This window comes from Diospyros lotus, unplaced genomic scaffold (assembly GCF_014633365.1).
Source record: "Diospyros lotus cultivar Yz01 unplaced genomic scaffold, ASM1463336v1 superscaf1, whole genome shotgun sequence".
Taxonomy (NCBI): Eukaryota; Viridiplantae; Streptophyta; class Magnoliopsida; order Ericales; family Ebenaceae; genus Diospyros; species Diospyros lotus.
Genome location: NW_026267104.1, coordinates 1,167,379 through 1,176,893, shown reverse-complemented (window position 1 = coordinate 1,176,893; position 9,515 = coordinate 1,167,379). Strand labels below are relative to the sequence as shown.

The following is a 9,515-nucleotide window of genomic DNA, read 5'->3' as shown; positions in this document are numbered from 1 at the left end:
TCATTTCATAAGACAAAAGTGCTCATTTACTTGTATAGCAGTATTAGTATAGATATATACGAGACTATCTGTCACGCATTGTCTAGACGCCCGACCCTCCACCCTCATGGCTCACGTTTTCTTAAAAACAATAATTATTTGTTTTGTTTTTACTTTCTTTTCACAAACTCATCCCACTCCCAAGTTCAAGGCCCTGTTTGATGGTATTGTGTCGTGTTTTATTGGATTATATTGTGAAAGTAATATTGATAAAGTAATATTTAGTAATTAGTAATTAGATGTTGTTTGGCCTTTATATTATTATATTAAAAGCAAATAATAAAACTGCGTCATCTTTATTTTTTAATTTTCAGTTTTGAGTTTTGAATTCATTTTCAATTTTCTATTTTGATAGTCTATTTTTAAAAAATTAAAAACGCGTTCTTTTTATTATTTTGAAAAACTATTTCTCAAAACAGAAAATTAAAAAACGCGTTCTCTTTGAAATTTTAAAAATAGTTTTTTGATGATATTTTATTCAATAAATTAGAAATATTTAGTGTTAATATATTATTAAAAAAATATATACATTTTAAAGTTAATGAATTTTGTAATATTTTTTTCTATTATAATAATAAAATATGAATAAATAAATAAATAAATATGTTTTTGAATTTAGAGTTTGTTTTGAATAAAAATACTCAAAATAACTTTTTATTGTTTTGAGTTTTCTTTATAATTTTTTTTTGTTTTTAAAAATATATTTTTAAAACAGTAAAGAGAACGCATTTTCTTTATTTTAGAAAGTTGAAAATTAAAAATAGCTTGAAAACAACAAAGATAACGCAACCTAAGTATTTGATTAATATTTTATTATTATGTTATAGATTGATAACATAACTAAAAAAGATACTAAAAAATCTACATCAAATTATTCTGCTAGTAGGGATACATAGGGTCATACATTTTATAGCTAACATTGATGGTGTCACCCGACCATTCAATGTATGATTAATTTTTATTTTTATTTAACTAAAAAAGTATTAATTAGGGGTCGCCAACGTACCCATATATTTAACGGATTATTTATTTATTTATAAAAATGTTCTAATCAATTACTTAAGCGATACGATGGAATTGCAACCAAATGTTCGACTCTTGGCAATGTTAAGCCAAACTTCTCGCTCATATCCAACTCCTTCGGCAAGATTCCGTCAGGAAGTGCTCAATCAAAGCAGTGCACCAGCTGAGCCACCACTAGCTGAATGATTGTTAGCCCCAAGTGCATTTCGGGACAGATCCAACGACCTGATCCGAATGGCAACAACTCAAAATGGCGCCCTCGAAGGTCCACCTTACGGTCGACAAATCTCTCTGGAAAGAATTCCTCTGCATTCTCTGACCACGTCTCTGGATCTCACCCCAATGCCCAACTGTTCACAATGATTCGTGATTTCTTTGGAATGAAATAGTGATCCTTGCCTATCACGACGTCGATGTCCTCCATGGATTCTCTAGGAACCAGCAACGGAGCAACCGGATGGAGCCTGAGGTTTCCTTGATCACTATTTTTAGGTATTCCAGATTTGTCAGATCCGTCTCTTCAACCAATCGATCTCGCCCTACGACATGATCTAGTTCTTCATGGAGCTTCTTCATTGCTCTCGGATGCCTCATAAGCTCTGACATGATCCAGGAAATTGCGGTGGAGAAGGTGTCCAAGGATCCGGAGATCATGTCCAGTGCAATCGCTTTGGCGTTCCATCTGATTAATAGAGAATAAGCACTCGCCAGGGTTGGTTGAAGATTTTTTGGCCAGCGAGAGTAGTACATCAATGAAATCTCTGGGTTGCCTTTGGTTTGTAGTAGCTTCTTGCTCCTGCTCATCCATGATCCTTTCCAAGATCTCATCACCGTCCTTGCTGTCTTTCTTCAAGCGTCCAGTCAACCCCTGAGAAACCAAGAGCTATAGGATTCCGTTATCTATAATTAACTGAACATCACTCATGGCGGGTGAATCTTATCCCAAAGTACAAAAATGTTACTAAAATTTAATTTAGAATTAGATTTTAATTTAATAGATAATTTCTTAATTATTGTTAATTGACAAAACTAATGAAATACTAATATTTTTTTACTTTAAGACAAAATTTAGTAATTTTTTTATATTTTAATATAAAATTTAATAATTATTTATTATATTTAACCGTTTACGTTATTAATTACGTCCATATTCTTTTGAATTCTTTTAACGATAATTAAAAATAGATGTGAAATTATATACTAAATTAAAATTTGATAAACTTTTAACTATAAACTAAAGTTTAGCATATTTCTTATTTTAGTATAAAGTTGAGTAATTATTTATGTTATTTAGTTTCTACAGAGATATTTTATTAAAATATTTTTATTTATATTATTTCAGATTTACTAAGTCTTTACACAAATTCTTAAATCAATACTTCCGGAGTGGACTACCTGAAGATCGAGCGGCGCCAGCAGAGGCACAAAGTCCGCGACGTTGAAAGCTCCGGCCAGGGCGAGAACCTCCCGAAGAACGCCCTTCAAATCAAACCTCTCGTCACACTTCCTCCCTAACACCATCCTGCAAGTCATGTCCTCCACCAGCTCCTCCACCTCCGGTCCACATCCACCGCCTCCCCTGCTTGCCGCCGCCGCCTTCAGCGACCGCACCATCGCCCCCACCTCCTCCCTCCTCATCCCCGCATAAGACTCCACCTTCGCCACGCTCAGCAGCTCCGACGTGCACAGCTTCCTGACGCTGCGCCAGTAGGGCCCGTATTCCGTGAACGCCATGCCCTTGGTGCCGTAGGCCAGGTACTCGGCGGCCTGGGTCTTGGGCCTGCTGGCAAAAACGTTGTCGTGGGTCCGGAGGAATAGCTCTGCGGCCGGCGGGGAGGAGACGACAACGACGGGGACCGAACCCAATTTGATGGACATGATGGGGCCGTATTTCCGGGACAGAGCATGGAGGCTGCGGTGGGGGAGCCTGCCCAGCTTGTGGAGGTTTCCGATGATGGGTAAAGCCGGGGGACCTGGTGGTGATCGTCCTAGGGTTTTTCGGCGAGAGATGGCCCAGATTTGGAGGAAGGACCAGAAGGCTCCGAGGAGGAGAAACAGAATGGTGAAGACGGCGAGAGACATGATGGGGAGCTCGCTCGGATTCAGCTTCCGGTCATGAGTCAAAACAATGCATATATATATATATATGTGTGTGTGTGGGGGGCACTGTTACGTTGCCCACCCCGACTGAGAGAGAGGGGGGTGGGCCCAGATGCATGAGGTCCGCCCACTCTCGGGCAACTACTATGTTGCCCGATGGTGGGCAACATAACAGTTGCCTATGTGGGGGCACTGGTCACCTTTTGAAGATTAGAATAGGGGCGGAAGGAGACAGTTAGATGCGGAAGGGAAATTGATATGAAATATCATTTCGAAAGTGTTAAAATATCATTTCTGGCGATTTGATCTTGTCAGCACAACCTAACTTTCCAGGGGTGATGTTGGTAGTTCATCTCCTACTACTCCATCTTAGATATAATTAAGAAGTCTGGTCGGTAAATTAATCATTCAAATTAAGTTGTTTGATTAATAAAAACATAAAACTTTTTGGCAATAATACTAATTTTCAAGATCCTTTTCAAAAACCAATCATGACCCATGCGTTGAAAAAATAATTATATTTACTAATTATAAATATATCGTAATAATTTGATAGTTGAATTCATGTGTATTTTGATAGTTGAATTCATGTGTACTTATCTTATCGACAAGTATTAAAATTTTTTAAACGTGAATTTGATGCCAATTACTAAAGACCAGGCACATGAAAGTGATTTTTTTTTATACACATACTAGTTGTGATTCATGTGATATATGTGTAAATAAAAAAATATTTTTTAAAAAAAATTATCAGGTGACAATTGATAGTTATATAGTCTAATTTTTATGTCAATTTAAGATAAAGTTTAGGTAAAAGTTAAAGTTGATAAAGTGGTAATATTAAATATTTTATATTTATAAAGTCAGAAGATTAAATCTTGATAATTAGTTTTTATTTTAATTTTATAAATAAAAATATAAAAAATATTTTAAAATTCACCTTTTTAAGAATGCTCCATAACACCAAAATGCTTATTTAGTATAGACATATACACACCTATCACACAATGTTAGAGCGCCAACCCTTCACTCTCATGGCTCACGCCAATGTGGTATTTGTGCTAGTTAGGTAGTCACCTTGGGAATGTGGTTGTTCAGTCTGTTATAGTTGGTATTAGAGCTAACTCTCAAATTTAATGATGGTGGGGCCGTGTAGTGGGGACACTTGCATCCCCAGAAAGGGGATGGCGTTAGTCCATTTGGGGGAAGATGTTGAGCCAAATTGCTCCAATCAACTTATTATATATTTTGATATTTAACAAAGTATAATTTTAGTAAAATTATTTTTGGTATATTTAAATCCCTTAATAGATTTTTGATATATTTTATGGTGGAAAACATATTTTAAGTACTATAGTATATTGTGTATAAAAATGAATCAATAAATGCTATTTTTTAAAGTCTGGAAGATTAACGCATTATAAGGGGATATATAAGAAAATGTTTTCATTTTGGAAAACTATCTCTCGGTATTTTGATAACTAATATTCATTATTGTTAAAATAATTTTTAATAAATTTTTCAAAAAATAAAATGTATGTATTTTATAGGTAGTAAAATTGTTAAATCACGAATTTGTACTAAAACTAAAATTATATTTTTTTATTGTTATGAATTTTAATTTTTTATATATTTTTATTGAATCCAAATGGGGGTATTTAATTATTTACATTTATGTATTAAAGTAAATAGAAGGTAAATGTAGATAAAAGAAATATAAATATGTTGTAATATATACATGATATTGATTGTATCATCAAGCAATTATCATATGCATAAAATTTATTTTCTACAAAATTGGCTTCAAAAGTTGACTTTTGGTTCAAATGAATCAACTCCCCTTAAGCTGAAGTCGACTTATGTTTTAGGAAAGTTGACTTCTCGGGTCCAACGATTGAATTTTTCTAATTTTTATATATCCGTTGAAAGTTCAAGTATTGAGGAGAATGTAAAATGTCATATTTTACTCCTTTAATGTTTAGTTTTTTATATTTATTTAGTGTCTAAATGTACTCATTATTCTTATATTTTGATTTAGGAAGCAAAATGAGACATTAAATGAAAGACATAGTTAATTCTGTTATTCTAGACATTTTCGATATTGCTCTGTAATTCGGGCATAACTCTCTTGTACGAGCTCCAATCGAGATGATTCAAGATGTTATAGAAAGCCAAGAAAATGATCTACAACTTTCATATTTTGAGTTTTTAGAGATTCTATCCGGACGAAATGGAGCTTTACACATTTGGAAAAGAAATTTGTGAATAATGGGCCACGACAAAATATAAGAGTATTTATAATATAATATTAAATGGTATATATAAATATAATATTAATAATTCTAAGGTGAAGCATGAGAGCCCAAAGTGAAATTAGGCTTGGATTGGAAAAGAAGAACAAAGCCCACGCATTGCACCATGTATACATAATAATATAATACTATGAAGACTGCTTGCAATTGGAAATTAAAGGCCCGATGAAGCTGCATGCATTCGGAATGGAAATGGGCCATGGAGCCATTGGAGATGGGCTAGGGTGTGCATGGTGTGCTTGCAATGTATATATATTATATATGAGAGCTTAAAGGATGAGAGATTGAATGGAGGCAACAAGAAGGCGCACAAAAGTTCTTTTTTCCCTTTTATTTTTATTATTTTCTTTTTTGTTTTAATTCGTGTCCATGTGTGGCTAAGTTTTTATACTAGGTTTAAGGAAACGGAAGCCTCGGAATCAATAAAGCTGTGAGATTTAATTTGTTTTTATCATTCAATTTATGCTTTAAATATCGGATGTTCGTCTATATCTATTTTCATGATTGTTTCATTTAATTACTTGAAGGCCTACTAGTTTATTATTTGTTGCAATCTACTGCTAAGTTAGATATCAAATCCGTAATTGTTTGATCCCTCTAATTTGTGAAGCAACTAAGATTTAATAATTTGTTGTGTATGAAATTATTAGATCTTAGGAAGAACGCTCGACTAAATTAAATGCAACCGCTTGTGCTTGTGTTGTTTAGTTTCATCGATCTCTTTAACTCGTAAGGCTACTATTAGATTAAACCTTTAACTCTTGTGTTGGGTTATTTAATAGTTAGGGTTGATTAGATCGCTTGTTTTCTAATTAACGATGACTAAGGAGAGATATGAAAATAATTATAACGGTGAATATTTAGAGTGTGAATTAATATATATTTGTATCGATGATCAGATGTAAGATTCTGATGGTAGATGTTAACTTAGACCAAGGTTTATTCTTTTAATTGATTTCAATATTTTAATTTGATTGATTAGTTGTTAATCTTAAAGTTGATTTCGTTATACTCAAACCCCCCATCAATGTTCACATAGCATAAAACTAGGCTAGATACTCTCTGTGGGAATGATCATTACTCGCACTACTATATATATTTTTAAGAGTACAGGTTTTATTTTTGGTTGCCTGCGATAGCACACCAAGTATATATATCAAGAAGACTTTTTTGGAAAAGCTAATGCACTATCAAGATCTATCATTTTAAAGCACACCCAAGCTCTCAAGATCTCATTCAAAGCAATTCAAGGCTCAAGCTATAAAGATAAATCCATTTGGAGCCCAAGGCAAAGAAGAAGAAGTTTTCTTCTTACTGGTAATTCTTGTATCATTTGTAAATTTGCCTTATAATATTTGTTTTGCATTCATATTCAGATTAGTGCAAGTTTGTTGGACATATGATTGTTCATTTGTATTAATTGTGGATTGTGAGTGGCATCCTAGAGTCCGTTGTAATCTAGGTGGGTTGTATTAGTTTTCGGGGTGAGTTAAGGGGAAAATCTCGGTGTGGTGTTAAAGTTTCATAGGTGAACTTGTTGGAAAACGTAGGTGTGATTATAGTGGAACCTCAAGTGTCGGATTGGCCTTGAGAGAGTGAACATAGGTGTTGGAGACACCGAACTATTATATATCTCGTGTTAATATTGTGGTTGTTTGTGTATTTATATTGTTATCACTCCCAAACAATATATATATTTATAACAAGTATTTTATTTGTATAAGAAAAGCTCAAGAGTTTTAAAAAGGGAATAATTTGGTTTAATACGTTTTTATCACTCAATTCATCCCCTTCTTGAGTGACCATTGTGTATCAAGGGACCAACAATTGATATCAAAGCGGGTCCTAAAATATTTGTTTTTCAAATCTCAAATCTAAGGTAAAGATCATAAAATTGCCTTATATGTATCTCATGGTATTGTTGAGGGAACTTCTCCCTCATGTCCCCCATTTTTTGATGGAACCAATTATGACTATTTGATAATAAGGACGAAATCCTACATTTTTTCAATTAGCTATATGTTGTGGAAATTTGTTAGGGATGGTTTTTCCTTATCTAAAGAAGAAGAAAAAGATTGGAGTGAAGAAGATATAAATAATCTTGAAATGGACCATAGGGTTAAATATATCTTGTTTTGTTCTATATTGTCTAGTGAGTATGAACAAATCTCTTCATGCTCCATATCTCATGAATTATGGAAAAAATTAGAAGTTATGTATGAAAAGACCAATCAAGTTAAGGATACTAAGATAAATCTTTTAATGTCCCAATATGAAGGGTTCAAATTGTTAGCCAATGAGACCATTAGTGATATGAATGCTAGGTTTTAAAAATTGGTTAACTTTCTAAAGATGCTTGGCAAGGTTATATATCCCCGAAAGTCATCAAGTAAAGAAAATACTTAGGTCACTTAGCATATATTGAGAACCTATGGTTACCGCTATCTCTCAAGCCAAAGATCTTGGAATTTTGAAAATGGAAAAGTTCATTTGAAGCTATTATAATCAATAGCATTGAAAGGTATACCAGTTCCGTACATCCATTTAGCACAATAATCACGAACAAAGTGTGTCCTCTCTTTAAATAGTGCTTTGATGATATTTTGCTGCGTTTGCGTCATTCTTGCACTCAAACAAGTTTTAGGACTAATGGACTTTGCAAACTTATCTATAGGGCCAAGAGTACGGGGCATTTTTCTGCTCCATAACTCTTACAATTCATCTTTATCATCCCCCATTTTAGAAATATTAATAATGGATCTCATCAAAATTTCCTCATTTTTTTAATTCTTTTTCTTACTCTTTGTCTCTGCAATAACACTCTTGCATTTGGCTTAATCATCCAGAGAAGATTTTGGACATGCAAAAAGATTTTCGAAAATGTGGTCGATGTGTTCTTTTACTCTGTAAACTTCTTCAGACATAACTTTATCATACAACATGCATTTAATTTTATCCATATTCGTCGGATCAATTAACATTCTGTCAATGTTCGGAGTTGGTTGACCTTTATTCGTAGGCCTGCAATGATAAAAATAAGCACAAATGCAAAGATGAGGAACAAGTGAAAACAAATAATAAGTCACACACATGAAAGTTTTTACGTGATTCGGCTAGAATGATACTTAGTCCACGACTGTTTACTTGTTATTTCGGCAGAGTAACAATATATCATTCTTGTCCATTTCTTCCTTTACAATGGTTTTTTTACTCCTATTTATAGTATGTGGTGTTTACAATTTACACGAAATCCAAAATAATAGGATAATATTATGAAGACAAGATGTCCTTATCAATTTCATAAAACTGGGAGTGGATTCTGGATTACCAGGGATCTGATTTGCCTCAGGTGGGGTAAGTGGGTTCCGCCTCCATTTATTCAGCGGTCTTGTTGTTATGCGAGCTGAACGGTTAGGCCAGCGAGCTGGAAGTATTGCTGGGAGCTCGCTTGGTTCCATGGTCTGAGCTCGGGTTTCGGCAATGTGTGACCTTACTCTGACGACCTCAGCCTTAGGCCTATTAGGCTTCGGGAGATTGGGCTGGCCTGCTGGGTTGAGTTCAACTAATAAGAAATGGTCCGAAAAATACCTATAACACATTCTATATTCCCATCCGATATCATTTGACGTCCTATTAAGAATTGATGAGGCCTCGGATAATGTTCCCGTACTCCAATCCGAAATCATTTGACTTCCTTTTAAGTCTTTGAGTATTCACAAGTTGTCGATTTTTTGAGGATTTTTACTTGAGCTTGAGGTTGAGGAATGAGGAAAAACAAAAACAAGAGTTGCAGTGGTAGTGATAAGGGAAAGAGACGACAGCTGTAGTGGCAGTGACAAAGGGGGAAGAGTGAGAAGAATTAAGGATTTATGATTTTTCCTGAACATTGTTAAAGTATCATGCGAAGGGGGAATGAGGGGATTTTACTGATTAGGCTAAACATCGTCGTTTTGTGCTTTGGCATGAATTTGCGGAGGCCAAGGGCCGCTTAAGGCCTCAGTAGTCGCCTATGCCGCCTTTTTGAACACTAGGGGTGTTTAC

The 9,515-nt window shown here is 34.4% G+C and overlaps 1 pseudogene; it reads right to left on the bottom strand.

Moving 5' to 3' along the window:
- Positions 1 to 840: 840 nt before the first annotated feature.
- On the bottom strand, positions 841 to 3,144 carry LOC127793121 (cytochrome P450 CYP736A12-like; annotated as a pseudogene).
- Positions 3,145 to 9,515: the final 6,371 nt, after the last annotated feature.